This window comes from Paramormyrops kingsleyae, chromosome 22, assembly GCF_048594095.1.
Source record: "Paramormyrops kingsleyae isolate MSU_618 chromosome 22, PKINGS_0.4, whole genome shotgun sequence".
NCBI classification, from domain to species: Eukaryota; Metazoa; Chordata; class Actinopteri; order Osteoglossiformes; family Mormyridae; genus Paramormyrops; species Paramormyrops kingsleyae.
The window spans coordinates 5,744,147-5,756,380 of NC_132818.1; the positions used below are offsets into that span (position 1 = coordinate 5,744,147).

General features: G+C 53.7%; 1 protein-coding gene across 2 annotated transcripts in view; it reads right to left on the reverse strand.

Annotated features, from left to right (window-relative positions):
* The window catches only part of cacna1ia (calcium voltage-gated channel subunit alpha1 Ia), a 93,524-nt gene that overhangs the window by 53,315 nt on the left and 27,975 nt on the right, over positions 1-12,234 (reverse strand). The window lies entirely within an intron of this gene.

The window sequence follows — 12,234 nt, forward strand, 5'->3', positions numbered from 1 at the left end:
ATACAGCCCGTCTTCTACAGAGAATAGACAGGTTTCTGTATAAATCTCTCCAGTGGCCACAGTAATCAGCAGCTGCCCCTGGACACTGTAAGTGATGGATGGACCAGGCTGAGCCCACAGCCCCCATGTAGATAAATGGCTCGCAGCTGGAGTGGAGCCTTCAAAGCAGGCAGGGTATGGGGCACTGTGGCTACCCCTGTCACCCGCGGCATCTCCCTGCTCCCCGCGCTCACTTCACCTCCGCCTTGTGGGGTAATTAGTATGTTCGCAGTGACGTATTTGCAGTGCTCCTCTTTGGGGGCGTCCTTGGGGCCGCTCTCTCAGAGAGTGGGCTCTGTATCTGGGTCGTTTCCACCCCGTGCTCTGGGGACATTATCTTATACCCAAGGGACACACTTAACCATTAATGGGTGCAGCCCTGGTTGAGTGTTCCAGTGGGCAGGAAAACCAGGAACACCCCCCACCACCCTTGGAAAACAGCACCACCCAGAGGAAAGCATAGTACTGGTTGAAATGGTCAGTCTATCCTTGGGTCTCAGATGGACAGTCTCATGAGGGCACTGGGGACCCACTGAAAATGTGCTTCTCCAGTGTTCCTCGACGCTGAGGGACTGACGCATTTCCCATAATGCACATGTGCAGTATCCTCCATAAAGCATCAGATTGCGTCGTGGTCGCAGTGAACCGATTGGTGTTGGAAACACTGCGATAACCGGTGAGCCAATGAGCGGGGCGGGGCACACAGAGTGAATTAGGGCGGGGGTCAGCGTGCCCTCTGCGTGGGTGGGTCCCGGGGGGCTCTTCCAGTCATGTTCCAATTAGCCGTCCGCTAAGTGGTGGGGAGGGGGGCGCTAAGCAGACCATGTGAGGGATTGCGGGATAATTGCTTTAGTGGAGTAATTAAGACCTGCGATGGCAGGAAATCAGAGGTCCCTGTGGACTTTCGGGGGGGGGGGTCTCTCTCGAGCACGGCGGGCAGGGAAAATGGGCCGTGATCCCATGTGGTGTGGCACAAGATGACCCGGCTCCCAGGAAAAAAAAAAGACAAGTCAATCAGGATGCAGTGGCAGTGATAAGTCAAGCAGGCGACATTCGCTCTAACTGCACTGTGTGGCAGTGATTTACTGACAGGTGTGTAATGACTGTCAGCGGGCAGGCAGCCCGGAGAATGAGCACGATGCCCAGGGTGTGTGACACGTTCGGACAGAGGCTCCGCCCACGTCCATGGCCACACCCATTTTATGATCACCCCCCCCCAGTGTTTTTCCAGCCTGTTCTGTCACTCAGAGCACCTATATTATTACATTAAAATGTTGCTTTGGGACCCATCCAGCTTGTTTTTCTGTAGCTGTACAACATGGTGGCGCCGCCGGAAATGAAACTGCAGGTGGGCCAGAATAAAAGTGGGTGGGGCCACACAATCCAGTACAGCTCAGTAGCATTTACTCTACATTACAAACGCCAAGGAGTTCCACTGTGCCTCTGCATGCTGTGTCACCATACTGACATCCTTCAGCAGCCATTAAAATCAAACCAATCCGCTCTGTTTAGTTTCTGCGGCACGACATTATATACAGAATCTGAACAAGCACTTCGCCGCAGGTGCAGGGACGACGAAAAGAGCTTTACATGCAGCAACTGTATAGAGTATTAAGCAGCAAAGCCAAGCCATGTTATACAATTAATCTGCAATGCACAGCCATAGTCCACAGACACTGTGAAACACAGGAATCAAACTCAGCAAAGTATTTTAATTCTTCAATTTCAGTGGCTGCCTGTTTCTCTCGGCTACCGCAGCCATCTCTGCGCTCTGATAGTCTCACAGACTCCTGAGGAAAAGGCCTACATTTGATGTCTTTCTGGAGTCGTATTAATCCATCCATCCATGTTCTATAATAGCCTATCTTATTCAGGGTCATGGGGGGTCCGGAGCCTATCCCATTCAGGGTCATGGGGGGTCCGGAGCCTATCCCATTCAGGGTCATGGGGGGTCCGGAGCCTATCCCATTCAGGGTCACGGGGGGTCCAGAGCCTATCCTATTCTGGGTCACGGGGGGTCCGGAGTCTATCCCATTCAGGGTCACGGGGGGTCCGGAGCCTATCCCATTTAGGGTCATGGGGGGTCCGGAGCCTATCCCATTCAGGGTCACGGGGTGTCCGGAGCCTATCCCATTCAGGGTCACGGGGGGTCCGGAGCCTATCCCATTCAGGGTCACGGGGGGTCCGGAGCCTATCCCATTCAGGGTCATGGGGGGTCCGGAGCCTATCCCATTCAGGGTCACGGGGGTCCGGAGCCTATCCCATTCAGGGTCACGGGGTGTCCGGAGCCTATACCATTCAGGGTCATGGGGGGTCCGGAGCCTATCCCATTCAGGGTCATGGGGGGTCCGGAGCCTATCCCATTCAGGGTCATGGGGAGTCCGGAGCCTATCCCATTCAGGGTCATGGGGGGTCCGGATCCCATCCCGGAGACTATGGGCACAAGGCAGGGAACAACCGACCAATCTTTCATTTTCCACAGAATAAAAATCAGTGCAGCGTTATTCTGCTAAGTGCTGACAAGTTTCACCACTGGCACCAGTGATATTAAATAATAGTATATATCAGTTATGAATCGAATTTTCCAGCAAAAAGGTATTCATTAATGCATTACATATAACTGACATACAACAATATTTTGCTCAATTTTTTCTCAACTATTTATTTCTCTTTTCCCAGTTAGCCCAGTGCTTGAGGTCAACCAAGCAAGCTATCGCTGTAAGTACCAACCAATCAGCAAGCTATCGCTGTAGGTACCAACCAATCAGCAAGCTATCGCTGTAAGCGCCAACCAATCAGCGAGTTAATGCTGTAAGCACCAGCCAATCAGCAAGCTATCGCTGTAAGCGCCAACCGATCAGCAAACTATCACTGTAAGCGCCAACCAATCAGCGAGCTATCGCTGTACCAACCGATCAGCAAACTATCACTGTAAGCGCCAACCAATCAGCAAGCTATGGCTGTAAGCGCCTCCCCAGTAGATAGTTTTCGAGTGAAAAATGGGGACTAAAAGGGGTTCTGGAACTGCCTGCGAGGAACTACACTTAGAGTTTCTGTGGTAGGAACACGACAAAAGTTCCTGGTTCCATAAAATGGTTCTGTGGTGGAAATATGCCTAATAATAGCAGATTTGTTGCCAAAACTATTTCATTGGGTGGGCCTAGGCAAAAAGGGTATGTCCCTGCCTGGTGTCACTCACCTAACGTGTCCAAATTCAGCGGCTGCATCCTTCGAAGGACACAGTCAGTGAAGGTGTAGCCATTGTTGGCTCCTTTCTTTGAAGGTTGAACAGAAAGCGTCCTCTAATGGGACCGTCTGGCCTATGGAAAATTTCTATTTGCTTCACCAGCTCTTCCCACCCTTACCTTTGAGTCACGAAGTGTCGCTCCTATAACCCAGCCGGGACACGCCCACTTTACCTCTGCACAATGAATCTTGGGATATGTTGGGCTGCAAAAGATCCGTCAGGTGAACCCTTCACGACTCGGCAAAAGAAGGACGCATTTCTAGACCGCATTTGAAGGAGACTTTGAAATGGGACAGCCTTGTCTCATCACTGTGGCACATTTGGCCTTTGAATGCAGACTTAGGAGGGTGCAGCCCCTGAATTTGAACACAGTCGTAGCATGAGGCAGGCTGCCATCTGAGTAACCTTTCCTGCTGTGACCTGTAGCCACAGTAGAAGGGCCCTTCTTTGCAGGTGTGAGGGAGGGAGACGTTTGCTCAGTGGTGTGCTGAGACAGGCTTGGGTCAGCGGGGAGGCCCTCTCCCTTCCACTGGATGCCCCCAAACACCACGCCCAATCTAAGAGCACAACTCACACCTGACCTGTCAGAAACTCTCATGATGGAACGGCATTCATCTGCAATGCCTGTAGCTCTTCTTCTCATGACCGGAGATGGACACAGCGGTCTTTGATTCACACATCACATGTCACGTGTTAGATGTGACCCTGACTACAAATCAACCAGTGTCTGGCACCGAAAGCATACATAAGTACAGTCACTTCTATGAAACTGATGTGCGTAACCCGGCTGTCAAACAAGCTCGCTGTCAGCTGCTGCACCACAATATAGTCATGTTTCATTTTTGATAGTCAATGAGGGGTAGTGCACTCGGGGTGGGGGATGGGGGGGGGGCATCCATTTGAAGTAATATTCCCGCCCCGCTCCTGTGGAGTAGCAAACGTGAACATCCTGGCACTCTGCCCATGAGCTCGTTACTGGGGAGACAGGCAATGGGAATATTTAATTAAGGTGACGCCGCAGGCTGGGAGATGACGGATCGTCTGCTAAGATAGATGTTAACCTCACGCTGAAAAGAGGCATTAAGGCAGAGTGTGGCCAGTAGGCAGGGGGGCGGCTGGGTGGCAGCGGATGGGACAGCTGGGCATGGCGGGGGGAAGCCAGGCACAGTAGGGGGGCCCTCGCCTCCATGCCCGACATGCTGCCGGGATGGCAGCCGCCTCCCCTGGAGGGCGATAACAGGCAATCTAAGGATGACCCTTACTACCTGCAGGGGGCGCCATAGGGGCGTGCTTTCACAGGTCTGGGTGGGGGGCTGACTTTCTCTCCTTGATGTTTTAATTTCCTACATACACCATGTGAGGCACACATACCCACACACACCATGTGAGACACACATACCCACACACACCATGTGAGACACACATACCCACACACACCACGTGAGGCACACACACCCACACACACCATGTGAGACACATATACCCACACACACCATGTGAGACACACATACCCACACACACCATGTGAGACACACATACCCACACACACCACGTGAGGCACACACACCCACACACACCATGTGAGACACACATACCCACACACACCATGTGAGACACACATACCCACACACACCACGTGAGGCACACACACCCACACACACCATGTGAGGCACACATACCCACACACACCACGTGAGGCACACACACCCACACACACCATGTGAGACACACATACCCACACACACCATGTGAGACACACATACCCACACACACCACGTGAGGCACACACACCCACACACACCATGTGAGACACACATACCCACACACACCACGTGAGGCACACACACCCACACACACCATGTGAGACACACATACCCACACACACCATGTGAGACACACATACCCACACACACCATGTGAGACACACATACCCACACACACCACGTGAGGCACACACACCCACACACACCATGTGAGGCACACATACCCACACACACCACGTGAGGCACACACACCCACACACACCATGTGAGACACACATACCCACACACACCATGTGAGACACACATACCCACACACACCACGTGAGGCACACACACCCACACACACCATGTGAGACACACATACCCACACACACCACGTGAGGCACACACACCCACACACACCATGTGAGACACACATACCCACACACACCATGTGAGACACACATACCCACACACACCACGTGAGGCACACACACCCACACACACCATGTGAGACACACATACCCACACACACCACGTGAGGCACACACACACACCCACACACACCATGTGAGGCACACATACCCTAGTAGAATGGCTCCACATGAACACTTTGATTAGAACTTCCACTACAATATGCTAGGAATGAACTATTTCCCTTTCGGAAGAGCTACAGTAATTCCTGTCACCTCACCCCTCCAGGGCTGGCTGCCCTGATAGACTGCCCCCCCCCCCCCGTCCAGCATGTTTCCCAGCTCCAGGCTCCTCGGCGACCCTTTACTGCCTAACCGTTTGGAAAATGAGTGCGCAATAACTTCCTAATTCCTGGCAATCATCTTGGAAATTGTTTCTGTGCATCTCCCTGCATGAAAGATTAAACATTTGCTCAAATATTCCCTGTGTGCTTGAGGTGGGTCAAGAGGGTTTATTTGAACGGTTATATTAATACATTGATTACGCTGCTAGCATGAACAGCCCCCCCCCCTCCAAATGTAAATGTGCACATTAATACACAGAGCAAGTTGCCGACAATGTTCACTTCTGTCTATTTGCAAGGGAGATTCATCCTCTTTAAGGGATGTGTGATGTAGAGGCGTCCTGCTTCACTAACCCAGAGCTCCTTTCTGGGTCTGGGAGTATGTCCACTCACCCTGTTCACTGCAATCTGACAGCTCCCTGCTCAGTCACCTTTACAATTATAGAGTAACAAGTTCAACTGCCAAGGGGAATTAATCAATCTGACAGCGTGAGATATCACACTGCCCCACCCCCCCCCCACCCCCCAGAGTAAACACTCCTGATGTGTGAGTGTGCTCCTCCCCACCACCGGTTGCTGTCAGGAGGACTCTCGCTGTGCTCTGACATGCTCAGCCTGACTTCACCGTGAAGCAGCACCTCGGAGGCCTTCAGTGAGATGGCCATGGAGCCGTGTGTAAGCAGAAGGCAGCACTGCGCAGACAGCGGCAGCAGAACTCAGCCAGTGCTCCACCCACCACTTTTAATTAAAAAGGCAGGGGCGTGTACAGGGGCGGGGCTGAAAGCTGATTGATCCCTAGAGTGCCACTCCCCTGTCACTCACAGATCCAAAGCATATCATTGGCTAATGACATAATTGGCTGCTTTGTATGAATTATGGCCCCTAACCTTAAAATCACCAAGAATAATGACGGAAATTCACAGCCAGCTGTCATGGTAACAGCCTCTGCCATTTACGCGCTAATGCTTACACCCTGACGCAGCTCTGCCTAGGCTCGCTCGCTCCCGACGGGACATTTTGTGTAATTAACAACGAGCTTAAACCTCATTAAACGTGCGCTCGTATCCTGAGCTGCTACTCATCTCCCACTTCCTGTTATGCTTCCTCAGCGGAGCCCCCGTCCCACCCCCCAGGACAGCTCGCCAAACTTGACAGGCTCTAGCTTTCATCTCAGGTCCTTTCTCATCGCTCGCTATTCAAAAATCGATTTCTGTTGTGCCTGGATGCTACGTTTCGGCTATACGAATCGGTGAAGACCTAGTTGCTGTATCAGAGCCCGAATATTGCAGGACCCACCCCACTCTGCAGTTCCTGGGGGGGGCAGCACCCATAGCCCCCCCCCTGAAATGTTTCTGCGATTAGCAGTTTCAGATGAATGTTGCCCCCTACCCTTACTGTTACCCTCAGTTTCTCACTTGGGGCAGGTTTCACCATCGCCATGGGTAACACTCTGCTGCATCATGGGATTGTGATTTTAAGTATCACTGGATAATGCGTTCATTACAGTCTCTGCTGAGGCGTCACTGCGACAGTGATGCAATAATGATCATTTGTTTTGGCCTGGGGGTCACCATGGGGCTTCGGGCTTCGGGAACAGAGCCACCCCGCAGGAATCGAGGCATCGGGAATCACGTTGGGAAAGATCGGGAAACTGGGGGGGGGGGGTACCTTCGGCGACAGCCCCTGTCACAGGATGTTTAGCCAGCTGATGGAACAAAGATATATATTTTGGCAATCTGTGGCGGAAAAGCACTTCTCCGTGCCGAGGACTTAGGAGGTTTGCCGGCCATTCCTTGTGCGGCTGTGGCGGGACCTGGGTGCCCCAGCTGTTTATTGCAGCATGACGGATTTAGCGCCCTCCCGGTGCGGAGTGTCAGCCACACATTCAAAGCTCCAATTACGGCACTGCGCTTCGGTGCCGGTGCGGACGGCGCATTCTAACCGTACGGTGCCCGCCCGCTCCCAGATCGAAGATGTGCCATTCCGAAAGACAAGTTATGCTTGTTGTCATGGAAACAGAATCAGGCAGGGTGCCTCCTGGGAGACAGACACGGGGCGTACTGGTACCCGCGTACCAGTGTGCGCATGCGAGCCCACATGTGGGCTTCTGCTTCTGCATCGGCTGCATATTTATCGATTTCCGTATGGGTGAGGGTGGGACGGCCTCGCGGCTCAATCTGCCGAGCAACACTAAGTCCCGCCCCCCAAACTAAACTTTCTCAACGAGCAGCATCATTCCTGTGCTGGCCTCCATCTGCACTTCCTGTCTGAATAGTCCCGCCCACACGGGCACCACGGCTGTTCAGCTGGAGCGCGGAACGCGGCGGCTTCTCCGCAGCAGACACGCGGGGCAGGGTGATGCACAATCAGCCAGCATTACAGCCTGTTTTTCGAGGGCTTGTGTGAAGAGCACTTGGCCACAGCCCAAACGAGGCCTGAAAATGGCTGACAGATACGTGGGAAGTGAACGGAGAGAGATAGTGAGAGAGGGAGTGAGAGAGAGAGAGAAGCCACAGCACTGACCGGCGACAGGCCCCTCCATCAGCCCCTGATCCATATGCTGCCTCCCCCAACCACATCTTTCACTTTTTACTCCTCGCAGATGGCAGAATGGAGGGAGAGATAGAAGGAGGCAGGGAATATGGCCGCTGGGTTGGCTACCACACAGTTTTACTAGGTGTGCTGTTCTGTCCTAGGGGGTGGTTTATAATAACAGCAGAGCAGCAGCAGCTCCGCTTCTCACTCTGCTCCTCACTCTGCTCCCCACTATGTTCCTCACTATCCTCCTCACTCTGCTCCCCACTGTGTTCCTCACTCCGCTCCTCGCTCCGCTCCCCACTCTGCTCCTCACTCTGCTCCCCACTTGACTCCTCACTGTGCTCCTCTTTACCTGCACTCCTGACCTGTAAAGATGGTGCTGCCCTGCCCCAGGGAGGCGCCCAGCCTGCCCTGCTCTTGTGAGACACCCATACAGGCAGGCAAATCACAGAGCCTCCTCCCATCAGGGCAATACTTACATGCAAATGAAACCAGCCGCAGAAATGAGGGTCTCCCTATCCTATCGGCCTTCACGAGGGACGGGCATGAAGGCCCCCAGAGTGGGCACAGTGATGGGGTGGCTTTGCTCCTCCATCATTTATAGAGCATGAGGAGGTGCAAACACATGGAAGCGCAGTGTCAGGAGCCCGGCTGGTGTGGAGCTCCGAGAATCCTCCGTGGTGTGTGGGTATGTGTGCCTCCTCCGATGGAGGAGTCACTCCAGGCGAAAGCTGCACGTGATTGATGTGATCGTTTATTCATCCTGGCTGATCGACTGCAGGAGCTTTATGGCGACGCTGCCATCGCGTCTCCCATGCAGCTGGAAAGCTGCTTCCGTCTTTCTGAAGCTCTCCTCACTTCCCCTCCTCCTCTGCCTCAGGCTGCAGGTTTGCTCACGCGTGATCAGCCCAGTTCTGCCCCCAGTGGGCGGTGCGGGCCGCCTCGCTGGCCAGACCAGGCCGAGGGCAGCGTGATGACGTCAGCGCGCGGATCTGCGGATTAGCAATGCTGATGTCCCACGCCGCGAGCCGATGACTCCTCTCTCTGTGCTGTGTTTCACGCCAGCGATGCCCGTTTGAGCGCCGCGGCTGCCATTGTTCCTTTCAGACGGCCTCAGATCTGCTCCGTTCGGACAGCTCTGCTTTCATCTGCTGCCCCTTTTCATTTCCGCACCGTTATTTATTCCGGTCAAAGCTGGACCATGGAAAAGGTCAGACGATTGGGTTTGGTGTGCCGGGGGTTGATGGGATGACGCCTACACACCACGCAACAGCGTTTATTAGCCGCCGAATTGGATGGATCCCAGCCGCCTGACAGCCCAGTGCCCAGCAGTGCCAAAGGTCAAAGGTCAGCCCATCATGGACTATGTTTTTGTGGTGGATCGCAGACACGTAGGGGCTCAGCTGGCAGCCCCTTCCTGGCCTCCTTCCCACCAGCTCCCGCACTCCTTCCGGCTGAGCGCTGCCAGGTCCAGATGGATGAGGCCGGTGTGCCGGTACCATGCGGGGAGAGAGCCGATCCTCGGGGGTCTGGGGGTAGGGGGGGGATCCATGCGACATGTCAGCCAGGACCGACGGTCGCTTCCCTGGGTACCGACGGGCTTCGACTGGCTGGCCAGCTGTCAGCTGCTTGTAAGGAGGACTCTCCTGATCTGGGTGGGGCTGGAAGCTATCATTGCATGAAAAGCACCTAGTACCGGCCTGCCAAGGTGAGCAGGCCTGTGTGGCGATGCTTGGGGTTGTGGGTGCTGTGATTAAGGCCCCTCCAGCGCCCTCCAGGTCTCAATGATTCCAAAATCAATGCAGCAGCAATGCGTCAATAACTACTCCTGGTCCTGCCTACTCTGAACCTATCTGTCAATCATCACAGCTGACCCCGCCTCTTTCTAAAGCCAAGCAAGGCTGGATCCATTCATTTCCCATTACTAACAGCATTCACTTGCACCTGACTATCACACTAAAGGAAACGAGACCAGGCAGTATCCACAAAGAAAGAACTTTAACTTTTATGTCATTAATAAAGGAGACCTATTGAAACAACTCAGAGGTGTAAATCTGGGTGTGACACAGAGAAGGGGTGCCTAACCTCCCACTAAACAAACTTATTATGATGTTAGCCTATTTACTGAGAGGAGGAGGGTTTCTGAGTTACATTATTGGGCAACACTCGGTACGATGACCCAGGTAGGATGAATCTAGTTTGCATCTTGTCAGAAGTTGTTCAGGCAGACAGCAAGACCGATCTCTTCAAGGAACACTTCCAGCGTGAGTCCCACCCTGCTCCGTCCTCACTGACCACTGCAATGGGGCTACCCTGTTCTATCCTCACTGACCACTGCAATAGAACCACCCTGCCCCGTCCTCACTGACCACTGCAATGGGGCCACTCTGCCCCATCCTCACTAACCACTGCAATGGGGCTACCCTGTTCTATCCTCACTGACCACTGCAATAGGACCACCCTGCCCCATCCTCACTGATCACTGCACTGGGGCCACTCTGCCCCATCCTCACTAACCACTGCAATGGGGTCACTTTGCCCTATCCTCACTGATCACTGCATTGGGGCCACCATGCCCCATCTTCACTGACCACTGCAAAGGAGCCTATCTGTCCTGTACTCACTGACAACTCCACTGGGGCCACTGTGTCCCATTATCACTGACCACTGCAATGTGGCCACCCTGTCCCATCCTCACTGACCACTGCAATGGGGTCACTTTGCCCCATCCTCACTGATCACTACATTGGGGCCACCATGCCCCATCTTCACTGACCACTGCAATGTGGCCACCCTGTCCCGTCCTCACTGACCAGTGCACTGGGGCCAATTGGCCATGCTGTAGGCTCCTTTCCTGGATTTTATACTTGACTTGTAGGAACCAAGCCCTCGTGGTGTTTTTGTGGTGTGAGATTGGTGTGATGTTCTGTATAGTCCTTGATCCAGTGCTGAATTGCACTTGCTACTAGGCACTCACTGGAAGCTCAGCCTAGCTGGCTGCTGACTGGCAGCTTTGTGCCTGTGATGTTTTGTCTGCCTCACTTGTGTGTTGCTTTGGGCAAAATCACCTGCTAACTAAATAAATGGAAATGGAAAAGCCAAAACCTTCGAGGCACGCAGAATACATTTCAGTGCAATTTGGTACATTCCGGTATGTCCTGGTGCATTCCAGTACACTCTGGTACACACCTATACATTCAAGTACATTCCGGTATATTCCTGTACACTTCCCTCTACAGTGTAAAAACAGCCTCACTACTCTTTCAGGATGGTCTCACTGGTGCTCATGTTGCACCCAAACAAATGAGACGACATCCCTGCCGTGGGGTAGCGGGATAGAGACACACTATCACTGTATGGCTGAGCACTGTCTTCAGAAACAGCCCTACCGCCGACGGTAAGGCTTAGGGTTTGGGCTGCTTTGGTCCCTGATAATGCAGCGCTGCGCTCATTAATGCGATGGCCTCGACGCAGTGCTGAATCCGGAGTCAAGGTAGGGATGAGGCTCTTCCTCCCTGCGGGACCTCTCCCCCGCGCTCCTCCCTGCCGCGCCTCCCCCCGGCTCCTGTTCTCTGTGCTAAAATAGGACTCTGAGTCTCTCTCCTCTTCCCGCCGCTCCTCCTTCTCTCCCTCCGTCCTCTCCTGCTCTCATGCTCCGGTATAAATATCCACTGCCTCCTTCCTGCAAAGCCAGCTCCATGGTGTTCTGGGTGACCCGAAGGCCCTGGCCTGGCAGAACCACGTCTTCTCCAGGACCCTGTCTGCTGATCGGCGTCACACGGTGTCACACGGTGTCACACACGCTCAGCATCCTGACATGTCTTTCCTGCCACAGGAGCAAAGACCAGCATCTGGCTAGATGTTTGGTCTTCGAGGGCCTTGCTGACGCCCCGCAGGCTTACGGTCCCCTC